This window comes from Amblyomma americanum, chromosome 1 (genome assembly GCF_052857255.1).
Source record: "Amblyomma americanum isolate KBUSLIRL-KWMA chromosome 1, ASM5285725v1, whole genome shotgun sequence".
Lineage (NCBI taxonomy): Eukaryota > Metazoa > Arthropoda > Arachnida > Ixodida > Ixodidae > Amblyomma > Amblyomma americanum.
This window is the reverse complement of record NC_135497.1, coordinates 268,031,375-268,053,744: the sequence shown is the minus strand read 5'-3', so window position 1 is coordinate 268,053,744 and position 22,370 is coordinate 268,031,375. Positions and strand designations below refer to the sequence as shown.

Genomic DNA, 22,370 nt, shown 5'->3' with positions numbered 1-22,370 from the left:
TTTTTCGCATCATATGATTTTTGGAAAGCAATGAACGCGACACACTAACTGATCCGTTTCCGTAGCTTGCCCTGTGTTTGCTGTCGCTTTCATTATTTTATCTCTCATTTCTTGTGTTCCAGTAACAAAAGCGGAGCTTATCCAGAGGGTGTCCAAGAGAAAAATCACTGCAATGGACCTTGAAAAGTCTGAGCCAGCAACAACAGTTGCACAGATACATGTATGTACTGGGCGAAGTTTTACTGCGGATGCCTCTGCTACTGCCACTCGCACGCTTACCAGTCGCAATATGTACATTACATAGCAGCATACTTCAGAGCCAGGCAGGCGTCTCTGTTTGTGTGTGTCTAAAATATTTATGGTTGCGGGAAGCAGCCAGGCTCCCGTCAGCAACAGAGAGCTTTGTAGCAGATCTTTGAATTGTAGTATAGAGATATTGCTTAAATGCTACCATTGTAAAAGATTGCGTAGGACACTAGAGAACCGCATGTGGAATGGAAGCATCGTTCTGTTTTTTGTTCTCTCATATATTTTGTGCTTCATGTCAGGTCACAGTTTCATTTTTCGTATTGCCTCCTCGCATTGTTGTCTAAAATATTTATTTTTTGGGGGAGCAGCCAGGCTGCCTTCAACAACAGAGAGCTTTGTATCGAGCCCACCGATACGGCGTTGCGGGACAGCGCACTTCTCTCATTGCAGCACGTTGTCTTAGCTTCGGCTTGCAACTCGGTGGCCTGTTTTCTCAGTGCCATGATACTGGTTAAATATATGTATTGCTGGAAATTTATAAGCCCTGCTAATCTTCGGTTATGCGGCATACCAAAGCGAATCGGGCCACGTGAGACACGGATAGGGCCTCTGATAATTATTATTCACGAGGGGTGATAATTATTATTCACGTGTCTATCGAAAACACCGGTGCTGCGCTGTGGGCTACAACTGCGGTGGGCTCTCTCCGGTCGGGGCGGCTCTTGTCAAGACACGATTAATTACTGGAAGGCACCGTTCCCCTCTTCCCGTCATCTGTTCATCGTCGGTCGCTTCTTGCAGGGAACCAGTCAAAGGGGGAAGGTCATTTGAATCGAGCCGAGCGTGGGAAGAACAGGCTCCTTCCCAGCTAGTCATCCTTTCATTTTGTGCAGTCGTCGGCCTCCTGATGACGCTGTCGAAATTGCCGCTGCTGTTGCTGCGCCACCGTGGTCATCCCTGTCGATGGGATCTGCACCTTAATCCTCTTCGGCTGGTGTGCATTCCGTTCATAATAGGCCCAACGCGGACGCCACCAAAAGCTCCCCATTTCACTTTCAAACAAAAGGGGTGCTGTCTACTCTTGTAAACGGAAGGGCAGCCACACAGAACAAGCAGGGATGGAGGACTAAAGCTAGTGGTCCAAGCAGAAGGGAGAAAAACCTCTGAGAGGGAATGGAAGGAGAGGAGCATGGAAAAGTAGCTAGTTTGCCATATATGTAACTCCAATATAATGTCTTTTATTAAAGATTGTTTGCGGTTGTGTGTTCCGGGGACGGTGCCTCACAACAACCTTGGTAGAAGACATTTTCAGCCAGAGGGTGGTCGGGGCACTTTAAGTAGTGGCTGCCGGCTGGCGTGCATGTGTGCTCTGCCAAATTTGTTGTTCAAAATTTTTATTCTCTACGGAGGTCATTTTCATTTCACAGCTGAAGATGAAGCATAACCTTGCGTGTGCCGATTCGGTTGTTGCCATAAAGCTTGGTGCTCGGGTCTTCTGCCACAAGTGCTTAAAATACCTGAGAAATACCGTATGCATACTTCACCTTGCATTTGACTCATCAAAAAGAAAAATTTCCCAGTGTGGATCATCATGCCTGCACACACAGTGCGGGGCCGACATGCAAGGCCAGATTGTAATGCCTTTCATTCTAGTGCTAGCTCTGCAGTAAAAGCGATAGCATACAGACACGACGTGCAGCTAAATTTGTACAGTGCACGCACTTCAGAAAAATGTTCAACCAGCTGATATGCACGCTTGTCAAAATAATGCGTGCATTACTTGCTGGCAGCAATATTAACAGCTGGAGGGCGGCAGACTACAGTTGAGTGGAACATATCCTGATTGTTTTCTGCTTACAGCCCACAGGAATTAGTTCACAAACAGAAATTGCAACTACCACAGCAGAGTCAGTATAGGCAGGGTCGATCATTGGCGCCCAAGTAATTAGCGTGTGGTTAACAAATATGCAATAATCTGAGACTACAGCATGTTGTTTGAGCAGTGCATCCGCAGTTTTTCCCTCCTCTTCATCATCAGCCTCACTACACCTACAGGGCAAAAGCCTCACCCATGTCTTTCCAATTAACACCGTCCAATTAGCCCTCCTATGTGGTGTCAAATGCAAGTCTTTAGAGTGCGACTGCCCGTCACATATGCTTTTGAGGATATCTCAAAGCTTACATGCAGACTTCACGACAGCACACAACGCACTGAAGGACATAAACGCAAGTTGTTGCCACTGATGTATGCATCTGAGTGCAAGAGTCCGCGGCTGCCCTGAATAACTAACGTCCTTTCTTTCGCTCCCAAGGATCAGATTTCTACTGTACGCATGCGAGCAATGAGACACAACAGCAAGCAAAGCAGCAGAGGGCACTCGCCTTCCGTGATCCATGGACGGCCTTGGCGCCATGATTGCCAGCAGGCTGGTTCTGGCGGCGACTAGTTCATGTGAGCATGATGCACCTTCCTGTCAGGAGTGAATTTTCTGGCAGCGAACAGGCTCTCCGAGCACGGCAATTTGAAAAAGCCCAATGATAATTTAAAGATTTAAAGATGTATAGACACCTTATTTTGGTGGCATGTTTTCTTCCCTACAATGATTCAGAAGACACTGCTATGAATGAATCATCATGTGGTGTTTGCCTGGGACCTATAAATAATTTATAATCGAATTTTTCTGCCATGCTGTCTCGGTTTCAACAGCCGAGTGAAGACTGTGACATCAGAGAGGTTATATGTAACGTGAAGCATGGAAAAAATGCGATATAATTGCTGCTTGATCGTTTTAATTCACTACAGTGTTGAAGCCAGCCTTCCTCAATAGTCGGAATGACAAATGTAGCAGCACCGATTATATTGCAGTTTTTCATGCCTCGCATGACCTATAAGCTCACTTTGACGTCATAGTCCCCATTCAGCTCTTTAAACTGAAACGGTGCGAGAAAGAAATTCGATTATAAATTATTTAGTAGTCATGGGAGAATCTTCATCATCAGCCTGATTACACCCAATGCAGGGTGAAGGCCTCTCCCATGTCTCTCCAATTAACCTTGTCTTGCCAGCTGCGCCCACCTTTTCATACGCCCACCTAACCTTCTTCCGCCCCCTGCTATGTTTTCTTTCTCTTGGAATCCCTTAGGGACCAACAGCTATCTTACCTTCGCATTACATTCCCCGCTCAAGCCAATTTCTTCCTCTTGATTTTGGCTAGGATGTCATTAACCCGCGTATGTTCCCTCAACCACTCTTCCTGCTTCCGGTCTCTTAAAGGAGTATAGACACCTAATTTTGGTGGCATGTTTTCTTTTCTTCAATGATGCAGAAGACGCTACTAGGCATGAATCACCATGTGATGTTTGCCTACGACCGCTAAATAATTTATAATTGTTTTTTTCTGGCATGCTGTTTCAGTTTTGGAACAGCCGAACGATGGCTCTGACGTCAAAGAGGGCTTTTCCTTCACGTGAGCCATGGAAAAATGTCCATAGAATCGCTGCTTCATTGTTCTAATTTACTGCAGTGTTGAAATCAGCCTTCCTCAATTGCTGGAATGACAACAAATGTGCAAGCAGTGATTATATTGCTGTTTTTTCATGTCTCGTGACGTGTAAGCACACATTGACGTCACTGTCCTTGTTCAAGTGTTGAAGCCGAAACTGGACGAAAAATAAATGCTATTATAAATTATTAAGCGGTCGTAAGAGATTACTAGCTGCTACTCTATGTATAATAATGCCTTATGCATCATTACAAGCAAGAAAGCACGCACCCAAACGGTAGGTGTTATACTGCTTTAACGTTACGCCTATCATTTTTCTTTCCATGGCTCACTGCATTGTCCTGAGCTTAAGCTGAACCCTTTTTGTTAGCCTCCACGTTTCTGCCCCATAGGTGGGTACTGGTAAGATGCAGCTGTTGTACACATTTCTCTTGAGGGATATTGGTAAACTGCCATTCATGACCTGAGAGACCCTGCCATATGCGTTCCATCGCAATCTTATCCTTCTAGTTATTCCCTCATGATCCGGATCAGTTGTCACTATTGATACCTGCCTTAAATAAACGTATTCCTTTACCTTTTCCCTTACCTCGCTACCAATTGTGAACTGCTGTTCTCTTGCTAGACTTGAGAATAGGAGAATACCACAAGGTAATCCATGTATAATAATGCCTGATGCCTCATTAGAAAGCAAAAACACACACCCAAAAGATGGGTGTTTATACTCCTTTAAAGCTAGTTGGTGCATTACAGAATGTGAGTCACCAGTGTTACCAGTAAAACCCTTTAACATCATATTTTGATCTGTTGATTGAAATCAAGTTTTTTTGTGTTCTAGTTAATGGTATTTCATTATTTCTTTGCTCCTTATTTGGAAAAATTATTTCTCGGGACTCTGACCAGGCTCAAGAAGTGTAATGTGATAGTAAACAGAATATGTTTGAAAATCCTCTGAAGTTGCCGTTTAATTTACCTTGTACATTAGTCTTTTGTAGCAAATATGAACACTTTTCATACTTTGCAGTCTTCCACTAGCATGGATCCTGCTGCACCACAGAACCCGGATATCTTGCTGAGGTCAGCAGCCAGGTATGAAGGTGTCGCATACTTAGAATGTAAGACAAGTGGGCTTTGATGCCCCATCGGCCAGTGCTGATAAAGGAGCAAAACACAGATGGAAGACGAGGCTGACAAAGTTCAGTTTGGTGCTCAGAAACGCTTGGCTACCGGGGTGCGCCGTGCTAACAAAGATTGTGGCCGTCCACACTTCTTGTTTGATTTGCGTCTTTATACTTGTGGAGGGGCTGGGTGCGCAGTGCTAACAAGAAGTGTCGACGGCCACAATCTTTGCTAGTACAGCGCACCTTGGTAGCCAAGCGTTTTCTGTGTGCCAAACAGAACTTTGTCAGCCTCGTCTTCCGCCTGTGTTTTGCTCCTTCTTCAGCACGGGGCGCTGGGGCATCAAAGCCCAATTGTCGATCTTACAAGAATGATTTTTTAAGCTTGAAATGCTTTTAGCTCTCATCCTTGATAAATGCAGGCAAACAATCTAGAAACCGGAAACATGGGGATGAGCATCACTGCACACCTCTCGGAAATGGGAAATTTTCTGTCCGAATAATATGAAGCAGAAAAAAAATTGCCTGCAGAGCAGCCCTAGGCACAATTTTAACCTGTGGCAGCTCGGAGCAGTATTGCTTAGCGATGGCTTTGTGGTCGAAATGCAGTTTTTGTTTGTGTTCTAGTTGTTGACATTTCATTATTTTGCAGAATTATTTCTTGCAACTGAGACAAGGTTCAAGAAGTGTAATGTGATAGTAAACTCAAAGTGCTTTAAAATCTCCTGGAGATGCCAATTAAAGGAACACTGAGGAGAAATTGAAGTTGGCTTGTATCGATAGAATATATAAGCTCCTGATCACAAAAACGCAACTCTTACTGAAAAACAAAGCTCTTGTAAAGTAGAAAATAGCAAGAACCAAAATACAGGTATCGCCGCCACAGGGCAATCTCGCAAGTACAAGCGTGATAACGTCATTGGACAAGAGACGCCACGTTGTAGGAATTTTCCTTCCTACATGAAGCTGCGAATCTGAGGCTGACAAAAGAAGGTTGCGTGGTTCAATATTGAAGTAAGTTTTGTCTTAAAACCGAGAGTGCACTTTTATCACACAAGGAAGACAGACAAAAGACAACCTGAATGTTGGAAGCAAAAAAAGCCGATGCTTGGCGGCTCCACAGGCGGCCAGGAAAGTTTCGACTTGTTATGGCGCTTCGCGTCTATGAGCTTTGTGTGCCTCATGGTTTTGTTTTTAACGCGTCTCGATTTACAAGTGCCGAACAGCAGAGGAACTCCGTGCCGCTTCAAGTGCTAGTTAACCTTTGAAGGAGCCTGTTAAGGCTGGTCAGATGATTGCCGCGGTCGATGAAAAACCATGATGGCACGATGGTCGGTGATCATACAAGGCAGTTAGCAGTATAAAGAGCACTTGTGTCGTCGTACGCTCGCTTGGCAAAACATTCCCGGCTGTGCCAGTCAACTTCAAACTACTTAATGGAAATCATTTATTAGGGACGGGAGACAAGGTACAAGGCAGTTAAAAAAAAATTGATGGCCTAGCTGTGTTAGGCCAGGATATACGTAGCGAAAGCGCGGAGACTTCTGCAGCGGAAGATTGCACTCACTAGATGCGCCTTTATTCATGGTTAAATCTTGAACCGTCGTGGCGGAGTGGTTGAGTCCGCCTCAAACTACAATGGCCCTGGTTCGATTCCGAGCCTTGGCACAGGTTTTTTTTTTTATTCAGTGAGTGGGTGGGGGGTTTCAGTGGCGCGCATAGATGCCGCCACCGAATACGTTGGTTAGCGGATAAGCGCAGGCTCTGTTAAAGGGGCAGTTAGGAGAACTCTATCAAATTATTTTTGTTAGCAAAATCTGATAGTTCGGCATTTCAAGGCTTTGTTGCCGCCTGTCCGGGAGTGAAAGATGCATTTATTTCAAAGAAATTTGGATTCAAAGTTGAAAAAGTTTTTCTCGCCACTCCGATTCAAACTCGGGAACTTTATGACATCACGGCGCACTCTTATGACGCTACAGGACGCAGTGACGTGAAACGTAACGTACGCGCAGACGTGATTTCTCGCGGCTAGCAGTGTGGTCTAGCAGCCGAAATGAAAGCTACTGCCGCCGCACGTTGAAGGCATCTATCGGGGGTCGCTACTGTCGCTTCGTTTACGTTTGCACCGGCGTCTTGTCGGCGTTATGATCGATCCCGTTCCCGAACCTGACGACGAAGTTCTCGCAAAAACTCCGGCCTGCATTTCAGCGACCTCAGCCCCACAGAGCGTGCGATGCTTTTGAGGGAGCACGGTTAGGTTAGGTGCCGGCGGGTTGTTTCCCCCTTCCGCCATGAGCAGCCGTTGCAAATCATATCATAACCCCAGTGCGGGGAGTCACAAGGGGCCAGGACAAGGTCGGTGAGTCGCGCCCATTGGAGGCTGGCCGGGGCTTAGGGGCGAACGGATTGCCATTCCTTGAACGGCGCGGTTGCACGGTGCAGCAGGCGGCATCAAGGTCTCCCACGGTTGCAAGGGCCAGGTTATTTATTTTATTTTTGCCAAAAAAACGGATGGATACTCAAGGGCGCTTGCGTTTAAAGTTGGCGGCTTGAATGTAAAGCCCACGCTTCATCGGCTTCCGCGCCTTTCCGGCGGTACGGGGTCTACTGGATCGGGCTCTCTCGCCCACTTGCATGTACCTTCAGATGTGTACTGTGAATGGATTAAATTAGCCGAGAGCTCGAAAACAACAGCTGCGTCCAACTGCCAAAGCTATTGAATGACGTCACAACACGTACCTCGCCGCAGAGCTGAATCGGTCTGGCCGGGCCGGCGGTGGCTGGCGCACCCTCCGCAAAATAGAGACATGCTTAAAGTCTCCGCCAGTGCGGTCAGAGTGCGCCGAAACTGCCGAACGCGTTGGCGGTCAAGCACAGTTGGAGCATAGAGGGTCTCGGTTTGGCCGATGTGACGTCGCCATGCAGCGCGCGCTCGCATTACTCCGGAGTGTAAACGCACCTTAACAGAGCCTGCGCTTAACAGCTAACCAACGTATTCAGTGGCGGCACTTATGGTAGCCACTGAAACCCCCCGCCCACTCACTGAAAAAAAAAAAACCTGTGCCGAGGCTCAGAATCGAACAAGGGCCTTTGTAGTTTTAGGCGGAGACTCTACCACTCCGCCACGACGGCTCAAGATTTAACCATGAATAAAGGCGCGTCTAGTGATTGCACTCTTCCGATGCAGAAGTCTCCGCGCTTTCGCTACGTATATCCTGGCCTAACACAGCTAGGCCATCAATTTTTTTTAACTGCCTTGTACCTTGTCTCCCGTCCCTAATAAATGATTTCTGTTAAGTAGTTTGAAGTTGACTGGCACAGCCGGGAATGTTTTGCCAAGCGAGCGTACGACGACACAAGTGCTCTTTATACTGCTAACTGCCTTGTACGATCACCGACCATCGTGCCATGATAGTTTTTCATCGACCGTGGCGATCATTTGACCAGCCTTAACAGGCGCCTTCAAAGGTTAACTAGCACTTGAAGCGGCACATGGAGTTCCTCTGCTGTTCGGCACTTGTAAATAGAGGTGCGTCAAAAACAAAACCTCGGGGCACGCAAAGCTCATAGACGCGAAGCGCCATAACAAATCGAAACTCTCGTGGCTGCCTGTGGCGCCCCCAAGCATTGGTTTTCTTTGCTTCCAACATTGAGGTTGTCTTTTGTCTGTGTTCCTGGTGTGATAAAAGTGCGCTATCGGTTTTAAAACAAAACTTACTTCAATATTGAACCGCGCAACCTTCTTTTGTCAGCCTCAGAGATTTAGCAGCTTCCATGTAAAAAGGAACATTCCTCCAAGGTGGCGTCTCTTGTCCTATGACGTCATCACGCTTGTACTTGCGAGATTGCCCTGTGGCGGCGATACCTGTGTTTTGGTCCTTGCTATTTTCTACCTTACAAGAGCTTTGTTTTCTGTAAGAGTTGCGTTTTTGTGATCAGGAGCTTGTATTCTATCGATACAAGGCAACCTCAATTTCTCCTCAGTGTCCCTTTAATGCGCGTTTATAGCCTGGCGTAACGCATGCGCGTGCACTGCACACCGTCACGTCGGCCAAAGCGAGACCCTCTATACTCCAACTGCGCTTGACCGGTGACGCGTTCGGCAGCTTAGGCGCACTCTGACCACATTGGCGGAGACTTAGAGCATGTCTCTATTTCGCGCCGAGTGCGCCAGCTGTGCCAGCCAGACCAGACTGATACGGTTCCGCGGCGAGGTGCGCGTTGTGACATCATTCAATAGCTTCGGTCGTTAAGCGGTGCTGTTCTTTTCGAACTCTCGGCTAATTTAATCCATTCACAGTACACATCTGAAGGTACATGCAAGTGGGCGAGAGAACCCGATCCAGTGGACCCTGTACCTCCGGAAATGCGGAGAAGCCGTTGAAGCGTCGGCCTTACTTTCAAGCCGCCTACTTTAAATGCGAGCGCCCTTGAGTACCCATCCGTTTTTGTGGCAAAAAATAAATAACCTCGCCCTTGCAACCGTGGGAGACCTGGACGCAGTCTTCTGCACCGTGCAACCGCGCCGTTCAAGGAATCACAATCTGTTGACCCCAAAGCCCCGGCCAGCCTCCGATGGGCGCGACACACTGACCTTGTCCTGGCCCCTCGCGACTCCCCGCACTGGGGTTATGATATTTAATTTGCAACGGCTGCTCATGGCGGAAGGGGGAATGACCCGCCAGCGCCTAACTAACCGTGCTCCCTCAAAGGTATCGCACGTTCTGTGGGGCAGAGGTCGCTGAAATGCAGGCCGGAGTTGTGCGAGAACTTTGTCATCGGGCTCGGGAACGGGATCCATCGTAACGCTGGCAAACATAAACGAAGCAATGCTGGTGCAAACATAAACGAAGCAATGGTAGCGACCCCCGATAGATGCCTTCAACGTGTGGCGGCGGTAGCTTTCATTTTGGCTGCTGCTAGACCGCACCGCTAGCCGCGAGAAATCACGGAGCAAACATAAACGAAGCAATGGTAGCGACCCCCGATAGATGCCTTCAACGTGTGGCGGCGGTAGCTCTCATTTTGGCTGCTGCTAGACCGCACCGCTAGCCGCGAGAAATCACGGAGTCTGCGTTTACGTCATGTTTCTTGTCACTGCGTCCTGTAACGTCATAAGAGTGCGGCGTGATGTCATAAGAGTTCCCGAGTTTGAATGGGAGTGGCGGGAAAAACTTTTTCAACTTCGAATGCAAATTTCTTTGAAATAAATGCATCTTTCGCTCTCGGACAAGCGGCAACAAAGCCATGAAATGCTGAACTATCAGATTTTGCTTACAAAAGAAATTTGATTGAGTTCTCCTCACTGTCCCTTTAATGTACCATGTACAGTCTAGGTCAAATTGTTAAGGCTACAGCATTAAGCTGCAGTGAAATCAATGTTCCTAGAATAATTCATGTAGCGGATCATTCAAAACTGTAGTCAAGCAGGAAGCTTCTGTATCGCAAGAAGAAACCTGCTAGCACTTCAAGGTCACTTGGTCTTTAATATTGCTGTAATGGCTCTGTTATGCGGCTGAAGTGAAAAGCCTTTGGCCTTAAGACTTCACCGACACTGTACATTACTCTTGTTGCAAATGCGAACACTTTGCACACTTTCCAGGCTTCCACTAGCATGGGTCCTGCTGCACCATGGAATCCAGGTGTTCTTGCTGAGGTCAATGGCCAGGTACGATGGCTTCTCATATTTAGAACTAGTTTGTAAGCTTGAAATGTTCTTAGCTCTCGTTCTTGGTAACTGCAGGCAAACAATCTAGAAACTGTGGAAACGTATAGGGCTGAGGATCAGTGCACACATCTCGGACACGTGGAATTTTCCATCCAAATGGCGTGGAGCGGAAAAAAATTGCCTGCGCAGGAGCCCCAGGCACAATTTGAACCTGTGACAGCTCAGGGCAGCTTTGCATTATTGAACTCATAGATCACTAAGCCATGACCACAACCTTTCACCTTTCATGTTCTAATTAGCACAGCCTCTTGTGCTAAGATTTAATTGCTGTGTTTTAAATATTCATAATCTTTCATCTGTTCGTTCTGTGTTTCCGAATATTTGGCAGCATTACTGTTGCCAGGGTGCAGTGGAGCCTGAAGTAAAGATAAAAAGGCTCATCTATGTTGTCAAAGGCAGCTTATATGATTGCACATAAACGTGACCTGGTGGCCCATCGTGCTGCTCACTCCAAAGAAGAGAGCGATGTGTCATGTTTTATCATTAGTAGCGTTTGCAAGGAAAACTGCCAGTTTCGTAATGTTACATATAGGAGTCCTGAGGAATAGGATTTTAGCAGTTTTAATGTGGCAAATATTAACTCTCTCCCCAATCTGTTATAGGGCTTTATACAAAGCATATGTGCAGCTGTTTTATTGCAGATCCACCTCGGGAGCGGAAATTGTCAGTGCAGAGCGGTGGCGCTGGCTTCTTTCCCAAGGTCGAGACTTTCTGTTTTGCAAGGACGCCACAAAACTTTTGTGGGGTTCCCCACAAAAGTAACGCTCCTTCCTGGTGATGCTCCTTCCCCGAAGAGCCTTAGGGGAAAGAGCATTCAGGGAAGGAGCATCACCGGCTCAGTATGCCGGCAATCGCTTAAGGCTGGTGGCATGCAGAAGCCTCGGATGAGCTCAGAAAAACTAGCAGCTGTGGGCAGTAAGCCTCTTTTATTTAGGTACATTTCCTGACTGACAAAGGCATTTGTTTATTTAAGTGTGCATGACTTAAATACCTTTATTTTACAGCACCTGCATGTCTTCAATTTTGTCATGATTCATACTCTTTCAGATGCATTTGATGCATACATCAAAGCTGCACAAGCTGCCGAGGATGAGAAAATGCGCAGAGCAGTTGAATTGCTACCTGGCGGACATACTGAGGGACATCAAGTAATCATCGCCTGCACCTGCCCCTGTAGTCAATGGCTGTAGTCAGATAAAAATGATAAAATAAAGGCAGCAAGAAAAATTATTTCATTGACTGCAGCCTGGTATTTACTGCTGGGATGCAGCATTTGCTGCACTGAAGGGTTGCAAGTTCATTCAGGTAGCCTACATATTCAGAGGTATTAACTGTACACCAGAGTACGTGTTGCAAGGCCATTGTATCAACACCCTCTCAATGCTAAGGCCTCTCCACCGGCCGCGTGACGTCACGCCAAGGGACCGTGCAGGCCCCGCGCTCCGCGATTTCAGCGCGCCGCGCCCGTCTGCACTATTCGGGTACTGCCGTACGTAGCTGCCTTATAAGTGATTCCTTCATTTTCATTTTTGTCGTTGCTGCAGAAAAGAAATTCGCTAGTTTGTGCGCGCCTTAGGCTATCATTTTATCTGCTTTATATATTTTTTTTATTGCAGAACACCTTATTGTCAAGAAAGTTCGAGCTGCTAATACAGTTTTTTATAATAAACAATTTAGCATACGGCCGCCAATTTCGCATTATTGGTCATTATAATAAAAAATTGATTAGTTAATTTCAATTAATCATCTAATTATTAGGTTCTATCACGTACATGATGTCTGCCGTGCGGTAAAATCCATCCGCACAGACCGCACATGCGTATATCTAGTTGTTAAAGTAGAAGTTCGTGAACATTGAAAAAAAAAACACCGTCTACTGCGCATTGTGTTAGTTTTATTCTGTATTGTGTTTTGCTTAAAGCTTTCACACACAGCAATAATGACACTCACAATAATGTTGCGCTGTTGAGTATTTGTACAGCTAATCTGACCCTTACAATAAAAAACGACGAGACACCAGCAATGAAGTGTGCGCAAAGCATTTTTATTGCTTGGGAATAAAACTTACTTCTTCTTAAGCGTTGCTGCTTTCCGGGCTGCGGCCTTCTGCTGCGCATTGTCTTGTATGGCATCATTTCTTAGTTTGCAAAAGTTGTTTAGAACAACGTTGGTTGCAACGCGTACTACCAAGCGCAGGAGAGTTTGTGCAGTGTGGCCATTTTCACATGTCTCAATGTCGTGTTCGTCCAGGAGGGAAATCGTCTGTGAAATCACGACACCACGTTGATTTCTACAGGAGAGAAAATCTTCCGCGGTTGCTCCAAAAGACAACTTCTCTGCAACTAGTTTAGTCATCAGTACCATGTGAACTGTGCATGGCTGGGGAAACTTCAGCCCTCCTCTCGACAGGTTAGCTATCATGGCAGTATTTTCCGCTTCGATCTCTCGATTTTCAATCACCAATGTGCTGAAGCAAGCAGAACATGAAAGCTTCTTTAAAGCAGCATGAGCAGCGTATCCTGCAATGTAGACAATAGCATCCATGTCAGAGTGGGCGTGTGTAATATCGTCGTCGCTGACAGCCACAGAAAAGTTGCATGGGACAAGATCCTCACTTACGTCTTCAAACTCTGTTTCCTCGCGTGGAAATGTCAAAAGTTTTTGAAGACGAAGCTTCTTCTCACATTCGTAGAGCTGACGCACGGAAATGTGGTACTGTGATCCTGCCAGCTGGCGGTAACGGCCGAACCGGTCTTCTAGCGCATCCGTCTGAAATTTGCCCAGCAGTACGTACTTGAAGTGAAGTTCTTCTAAGCAGTAGCGCGAGAGTTCTACCAGAGAATAGCATGTCAGTCGCAAAGCACTGTGAGTCTCTTTCGTCAGCGAGCCACTGGTGATGTTTATTCTTGCCCAAGCGTCCAACCAGTCCACAACGCCGCTCAGGAAAGCTAACTGTGTGTCATCAACAGACCTTACAGGGTCTTGCATGCTGTCCCTTAGCCTCTGGCCTTTGCAAGGGGTCTTAACATTGACTATTTGCCACCATGTGAGGATAACGTCAATGAAAAGAGCAGTCGACTCAGCTTGAGGAATCTTGAACGCGGAACCATGTGTCCTGAGGGCATTTGAAACAAACTGATTAATGACGTCGAGAGCGAGCTTTACATTTTGCCGCTCCATTGAGGTTGGATTCACGGCTTTTGCGTTCAGTCTGTAAGCAGCCTTCACAAGCGACGTCTTCTCTGAAGAATAAAGCTGCCGCACAGCTGCGAAAGAAGCAGCTTTCATACGAGGAGGCCCTTCGGGCATTGCTCCACTCAAGTCCATTTCAGGGAAATAGAGGCATGTTCCAGGGTTTTTCTGGTTAATCCAATTGTTCCTAATGCACTTCAAGAGATGCACAGGATCGACCACGTAGAAAAGAGGGCGAGCGTTATCGGCTGGATGGGGATAGACAATGCTCACCTGAGGACTTGTAGCAAATAACGACATCATCTTGCGGTTCAGAGCATTGTTGTCCGTTATCACAGCGATAATTTTGAGCCCCATTTTCTCAACATTAATGATTATGTTCTTAGCATGCTCGTGCAAAATTTCTGCGCTCAGTTTGCTCACAGGTAATATGTGAATGACGTCCTTGTTTGCAGAAAGGAGTGATTGTACCATGAACACATGGGCTGTTGTTGCTGGTTCCGTTGAATGAACCGACGATCCTACTATTGTGCCCCCTTTGTAGTCGAAGTATGGTTTTATGTGGATCTCATCGATCATCAGGGTCACTGTCTTCTCGTGGTCTTTCATTGATTTGACTCGTTCTCGGATGTAGGAGAGACAGTGCGGTTGATTTTGCTCCACAAGAGGGTCAGCTTTGTAATTTGAGCAAACACGGCGCAGTGTGGAAGGATGGGGCAGAATGATTCTTGATGCAGCTCTTGTGAAGTGATATGCGTGAGGAGAAATTGAATTCAAAATACTGGCGAATACCAGCAGCTCTGCGCTATACACATGCTGTTTCGCGAGGAGAAGCTCTATCTGCTCAACCAGAAATTTCAGCAAAGAAGACTGTTCTTTCGTCGTATCACTGTCCTCAATGAGGTCTGCAAGCAGTGAACCGACAAACTGCAATACTTTAGTATGTTTCGACTCTTTCGTCACCTCAGGTATATTATGCAAGCCTATCTCGAGTTCTTCTAGCAGCAAGGACAGGCTGGAGGTGTCGCATACTTGAGCTGGCAGAATCCTGCCTGAAGGAAGCGACAGAAGCTTCACTCCATTCAAGAAAACAGAAAGTGACAGATCAGGGAGAACTACCAAGGCGCATTTCACATTAGGTGAAGGATCATTCTCGATGAGAAGGAACCTAACGCACTGCTCATCGACAGAAACGGTCCAGAATTTCGTGTTGCAGATTCCAGGCAACTTAGATTTGAACTCCTCGTAAGATGAAACTTTGTTTCTTTTCTGTTCAAGCTCATTAGACTGAAGTGACTTCCTCATAGCCTCCTGCAAAGCAGCGTTTTCCCTTCTTGCTTTTTTCGTCTCTGGCGATTCACTCCGTCCAGGCGTTGAGGACAAGTATTTTGGGCAGTTTGGAAAAACAGAAGGCGCAGCATCAATCTTCAACTGTAGCCTGTCACGCTTCACCTCTATTATTTTCCCTGTCAGTTCATCTTGGTGTGACAACGTCGTAATGAAGTCGCCTGCGTGGAAGTGCAGTTCACACACCTGCACGAGAAAATGAAGCAAGGCCATTCGCCATGACTCTCCATTGCCTAAAACACTAAGTAAAAAGAGTCTGAATAGTGAACAGCTTTTACATATTTACACAGCTTTTACACAAGCCTTATGCACATCCACAGAACTAAATGCTTCCTGGACAATTCATACATAAGTGTAAGAAGTGATATCATTGCCTACAAAGACAGCATGCCTTTCCGGGAGCGACAGCTCACAACTAAGATAATTACCAGCGCCTATTAAGCAATATTTCAGAGTCTTACCCTCGAATGCTCTGTAGGTGTGAAATCCTTCCGTGGAATGGCTCGCAACCAGGCTTTTCTTCGTACTTCGTCTCTTGGGAAGCAATAAACACGTACTTTGGGACCATTCTGGTAGTTCCCGCGGCACCCGGGAACACAGCACCGGCCCATGTTTCACGAAGTTGCACTCGCTACACGGCAGGCAATCAGTTTCCCATTCGTGCGCTAGCACAGGTACGCACGCCACACAAGAAACGGCCACACGAAACAGACACAGCCGTGCGAGGAGCGAACGGAAATGCACCCAACGCCAGGCTGAAAGACTCAAGCAGCAGCTAGACGCTCACTGCAAGACTGCGTTCGTGTCTGTGCTTGCCCGGGCAAGCGCGAGCACATCGAGGGAGACAACCGAGCGGAGCGGAGCCGCGCTTGGTGAGCAGCCTGACCGGACACTTGGCGTGACGTAGCGCGTGTGGAAAGGAGGGCCTGGAGAGGCCTGAAGAAAGTATTTAGAGGGTGTTGATTGTATCCCCATGTCGAGGCCCTCGTATCTGTACGAAGGTTACGTGGCCCTCGTATATACGAGGGACCGGGGAGACACGTATCCAATAGCGTATATATGAGGCACGTATCACCCGTATATATGTGTTTTGCCATACGTGGAGAGAACGCGTATGCCATACGAGCACGTATTCATACGACCATATATGTGGACACATATCCAATAATTGCGTATATATGAGACACATTTAACACATATATACGAGATTTTTCAATAGGGAGGTTCCGCTTGCCCGTGCCTACCGTGCCCCAGAGAGAGAGAGACTCTTTAATGAAGAAACAGAGAATTTAGCCGGCGTTTCAATATCGCTGGCATGCTACTCTGCGTAGGGAGGGGAATTTGGGAGATAAAGACTGAAGGAGAGCAGCGTGGAAGAGGTGGAAAAAAAAACGAAAATAAAATGCAGCCATGAAATGGGTACTAAGGATGCAGTGGCGAGTATTGATGTAACCTATGGAATGATGGAGTGCATAGTCCGACGAATGGGCTGACGAAGTTCACTGCAAGAAGAATGCATGAAGGTAACCTGCAAGTGAATTTAGAGCTTATCGAGATGTCCAATGGCTTTTAAATATGTAAAAAGAAAGTTCATTGCAAGTCTCTGTTGCCTGAAGCAGGCTAAGGGGCCTAAAACTTTGTCCATTGTTAGGGGCACTGGGCAGAGCTTCTGCATGCAATGTTCATAGTACGCACGCTCGTTAGCATACGCAGGGCACTCAAGCAGGATATGTTCCACAGTTTCTATCGAAGCACAGTTGTCACAATGCGCACTGTTCATTTGTCCAAAACGGTATCGCAGGCCATTTGTATATGCAGCATTCAGACGAAGTCGGTGATAAAGTGTTTCGAGTTGTCGAGGAAGTCTGGGTGAGAGTCTTGATCTAAGATGTGGGTCGATTGAGTGAAGAAATTGGTACTGATGTGTCGGCAAACTCCAAAGCCGATACGTTTCTTCGTACGCAAAACTTTTAGCCATTTGGGACGCATCAGATTTCGTGAGAAAACTTAGAATGTATCTGTGATGTTGATGGCCCTTACGGGCCGCTTCATCTGCTTTTTCATTAGCCATAATGCCACAGTGAGCAGGTACCCACTGAAATGTTATGCAGTGGCCTGCGGCAATAGCTAAATGATGGATATACCCAATGTCCAGGGAAACTGGCTGGTGATTCGTTTTCTTCAGCAGGTTGGCCAGGATCTGCAGAGATGCTTTTGAATCGGTGAAGATAACCCAACGGCCGGCGGTTCGGCGCAGGATGTAAGAAACAGCTTTCTTAATGCCGTGAAGCTCAGCTGTTGTAGAGGAGGTCCTCCGCTGCAGCCGGTAAGAAAGGGCATGGCCTGTTGAGGGCACATAAAGGCCACAAGAAGTTTCTTTAGTAGTTGAACCATCGGTGAAGATATGGGTGTGCTGCGTATATTCTTCGATTAAGTAGGCGAGAGTAGCTTGCAGAAGTGCTGCCTGTGGCATGCGGCTCTTTGCATTCACACCTGGAACAGACTTCTTCACCTTTAGAGGAGAGAGTGTCCATGGAGGAAAGGCCAGAGGTAGTAGTTTCTGAGGCTGATTAATAGTAGGAAAGGGCAGGAGCTGCACTGCCTGGCCAAAGCTAGAGTTTCTGTGAGTTAGGTGGACACGGTGTAGGAAGTGCTTCTTCCCTTGCAGGACATGGCGGAGATGGGTACGCATAGTTTCCTGGGCGGCAATTACCTCTAGTGGGAGACATCCTGCCTCCGCTACTGTTCCTGATGCAGAGGAACCCTTGGGGAGGCCAAGACATATTCGCAGGCAGTTGTTCCGTGCGGCATTGAGAGTCTTATTGCTTGATGTAGATAATCTTTGAAGCACTGGTAGACAGTAGCGCAAGGTTCCTTCAACGTAGGCTTTTTCAAGCAGAAGCATTGATCGGCAGTTGCTACCCCACCTTGTTCCCGCCATGAACCTGAGCACTTGCGATGCTGCAGTAATCCTCGCACGGAGTTTTTTGATCTGAGGTGACCATGACAGATTAGAGTCGATTACAACACCCAGAAATCGCTGAGATCGTACATATGGCAGCGATCGTCCGCCTAGGAGCAGCCGGATATCGGGTCATCGTTTTTCTTGTAAACGCCATTGCAACACTCTTTTCTGGCGAGAGACGAAGACCTCTGGAAGCCAGGTACATCGAAATGTGCAATAGTGCTCTCTGAAGACGTTGCTGGGTAATATAGCGCGAACGTGACGCGGTCCAGATGCAAATATCATCAGCATAAATTGTTATGCGGACCCCTCGCGGAAGGTGTCTTCTGATGTGAATAAGGACAATATTGAACAGGAGAGGGCTAAGCACCGCTCCCTGTGGTACGCCCCTCTCCACTGCGTGAAAGCGTGTTGGACCGTTTGGAGTGGTAATAAAAATTTGTCGTTCTTTTAAATAATGCCCAATCCACTTGTATAGCCTTCCTCCAAGGCCAAGACTGCCAAAGGCTGCGAGAATTGCATGGTGAAAGACGGAGTCAAAAGCGGCCTTGATGTCTAGGAAAACGGCTGTTGGGATGTACCCAGCATGAAGGTACTCCTCAATTGATGAGACGAGGGCGATGATATTGTCAGTCGCAGACCTGTTTTGACGGAACCCGTTCATTTCTTGGGGGAACTCATTTCGGCTTTCTAGGAACCAAGTTATGCGCTTGCAGATCATGCGCTCCATGAGCTTACCTACGCAGCTCAGTAGGGCAATGGGCCGGAATGATGCGTAGCTTGTTGGCTGCTTACAGGGTTTCAAAACGGGCACGATTTTTGCCACCTTCCATTCCGTGGGGACCGCACCAGCCATCCAGGAAGAATTGTAATACTCCAGGAGTCGAAGACGGGAGGTGTAGGGTAGCTTTGCAATGGCGTCATAGGTCACCTCATCATGACCCGGAGACGTGTGCCTGTTAGTCTCCGCGATAGCTGTGGATAGTTCTTCCATTGTGAAAGGCAGGTCTAACGCTGGCACTGCCGCCTTTGGGATGCCTGTTTGACCATCTGCGGAGAGTGTCGAATGCCCTGACCCTGCCGACAGCAGCTTGCAGTATTCTTCTGAGACTTCTTTTATAGATTTTTGTTCGTGAAGGGAGAGTGCAGCGAAGGGGTGGAGTTGTTGAAGTGGCGTGCGCATACCTCTAACTACCCGCCAAATATTGGTTACTGGTTTGCGCACATCCAGCGTAGAACAAAAGTCACGCCACTTTTGGCGACTGAGTTTATCCATGTAGCGTCGAATGTGACGTTGTGCCCGTCGGCATGCACGTAGGTCATCGAGGCTTTTTGTGCGCAGAGCTTTCCTATCAGCTCGCCTGCGTATAGCGCAAAGCCTTTGGAATGTGTCATCATTTGAAGGTAGGTTATCATTTTTAGCTGTAAGTTGTGTACTCGCCCTCAGGCAATACGCAATCGTCGATGCTAATTCCTCATTGCGAGTTGCCGCAGTAACTCCTCTGCTTATAGCGTCCTTGTATGCGTCCCAGTCTGTAGATTTTATAAGAAATTTCTTTGGGTTCCTCTGCGCATGGAAAGCCGATATGAGGATTGGGTAATGGTCGCTTTCACGTGTCTCCAAATCAGTGCACCAGCCAAAGTTGTGGGCGAATGAACTTGTGACAAATGTCATGTCGATACTGCTGGTAGTCGTCGGGCCTCGGAGGTAGGTGATGCTGCCGTCATTTAATGGCTGAACTGAATGCTTGGAGAGAAGTTTTGCAAGCTTGGCACCTCGGGCACATGTATGTGAACTGCCCCAAATTTCATTATGAGCATTGAAGTCTCCGCAAATAATATGCGGAGAGGGCGTCCTTGCTATCAAGTCTTCAAGTCTCAAAGCATCAAATGGCGTGCCTGGCTCAAGATATACTCCAATCAGAGTGTACTGTTGTCCGGCAATAACTGTGACAGCGCATACGTATTCATTGTCGCTGTGAGGCGGGACATCAACCGGTGAGGCCGGGATATCCTTGCGAAAGCCTATCAGCAATCTGCTGACGTTATCCGGTCGTTGTGAATGATGGAAATAGTATCCATTGAGTCGGAAAGTTTCCTCGACGCGTGATTCACAGATGACTATGAAGGGGAAGCGGTACGCTCGCACGAGCTGTCGTAAATCTGAGAGTTTAGAGCGTAGCCCGCGAGCGTTCCACTGGAAAATGGTGCATGTACGAAAGATGTTGTGGATTGTCAGCTGCGGTGAAGTTCTCGCTGTGGAAGCCATGATTACTAAAGTGTGGTATTGCGCCCCTGCGGAGCGTAGGAGACCGACACCAACGGTTCCATTGCAAGGACAGCTTCTACTTCTGGGACTCTTCCTGACGAGGGGTTTGCACGGATAAGAGCCTTGATGGCTGCAAACAGCATCGGAATCAGTAGGCATGTGACATCTTGTTCAGAGCTTCCGGTTTGCTGCCTGCCGCTGATCTTCTTGTCATGTTGTGGCGCCCTGGGGTCAGAGCAAGCGACGCTGTTTGTCGGGTCTTGTGTAGTGCGTTGCAGTAGCTTTGATGAAGGAGGACCAACGGACTTCCCACGCTTCTTTTTTACCGCATCTGCGTAGGTCTTGTCAGCTGCTCTGCCACGCTGTGTTGACTGATTCTCGGAAAGAGCTGCCGTAGTCGTGAAAACCACGTCGGGGTTAGGTGGTGGTTCATGGCGCTTAGGGGGTTTCCCTTGTTTGCTCTGCCGTGCGAGCAACTGTGGCTGCTTTCTTTTTATAACACCCTCCATAGGAAGCAGGGTGTGGGCCACCGCAGTTAGCGCATTTAGGTTGCGCTCTCGAAGTGCATTCTTTGTGCGAGTGGGGGCCAGCACACACTTTGCAGCGCACGGGGCCGTTACAGTGCCTTGATATGTGGCCATGCCTCTGACATTTATAGCACTGAGTTGCTGCTCCGACGTATTCAGTTACAGGGTAACTACAGAACCGCAGCGTTACGCGTTTTGGTAGCGGCGCATCTTTTGCGAATTCCAATATAACTGTGCGACGGCGTACCGCTTTTATCTTTCCACCATCCTCAGGAGTGTAGGCGGTTAGCCTCCTTGCTGAGAGGACACCTTGGTCGCGTAGATATTCCTGCAGATCTTCGTCTTTGTAGGTGGCAGGTACATCTTGTATTTTGCCATAGCTTGCCATGTAAGAGTATGGGACTCTGGCCTCTACAGCCACTCCAGCCAGCTTAGTTACCGTGAGCAGACGGTTGGCGGCGGGCAGCGTCGATACTGTAACCATCAGGCTCCCATCCTTGTGAATGCGATGGCTGAGGACTTTTTCTTGAGCCGATGCTACAACCGGCGAAGCCACAATGTTGGGGTTGGCTTTCCATAGGCTTCCTCCTTCCTCAGTGGGCCTGAAAACTACAGGAACACCGGTAGCTCTCTTTTTCTTGTACGAAACAACTGTAAATGATGCTTGGTCCATGTCCTCTGGATGGTCGGTCAGAGGCTCGTTGCTGGCTCTGCCGTCGCGCAGTCTCTTGTTTGGCGGGGCCTGGTCTGTAGCCGCAACTACAGGGGCCGCTGGACCCGTCGCTGGCGCTGCTGCCATCAGTGCAGCATGGAGTTCAGCTGGCGGTGATGTTCTGTGTCGGCGTTGATATGGCGCACAGCGCCGAGGAGGTCGCTTGACGTGCTTTTGCCGGCGGCCAGGGACCCCCAGGTCCAGGTCCCAGGTGGGCTGTCTGACACCGGTCCGTAATTTTCGGCTTTATTTTCTCACTTAAGAGGTTTTCCAGTCTTTTTGGCGTGTGTCCTCGACCGTGCCCCAGCTATACCGGCGGCTGCTTCAAGCCTGTGCACTGCAGAAGCAGCATGTATTGACCAGCTGCGTCACTGCTGGATCCGCGTAGAAGCATAAAAAATATTAAATTAGCCTCGATAGGTTTCTCGCGCATAAATGCCGCATTCAGAAACTGGCTAACAGGCATTGGGCCACGGCAGTAAAGCGCGAAGTCTGGGAGTCGATAGTCACTGCCACTCAATGCACTTAATAACTTGCAAGTTACTGCGTTCATTCACCTGAACTTCAGGATAGTAGGCTGATAATTGCTCAAGGAAAAAAAAGACATATGCAGCTGCACACGTACTTATCACCTTGAGCCGGAGTGCACGGGGCGCCGACAGGTTCACTCGCCCCCAAGTAATGCGTTTTTTTGTTAATAGCACACCATGTTTTAATGGCGCGTTTTATGACATTCAATATTTACTTGAAACTGTTTCTT

General features: G+C 47.7%; 1 long non-coding RNA gene across 2 annotated transcripts in view; it reads left to right on the top strand.

The window, feature by feature from the left end:
- LOC144115049 (uncharacterized) overlaps window positions 1-22,370 on the top strand; it is a 231,007-nt gene that overhangs the window by 706 nt on the left and 207,931 nt on the right. The window contains exons 2-6 of one of the 2 annotated variants that reach the window (XR_013311219.1): window positions 123-220; window positions 2,562-2,701; window positions 4,777-4,841; window positions 10,473-10,538; window positions 11,646-11,828. This is a non-coding gene — a long non-coding RNA (uncharacterized LOC144115049). Of the gene's footprint in view, window positions 1-122; window positions 2,702-4,776; window positions 4,842-10,472; window positions 10,539-11,645; window positions 11,829-22,370 lie in introns of those variants that run through there. The other variant, XR_013311221.1, reaches the window with a different exon arrangement.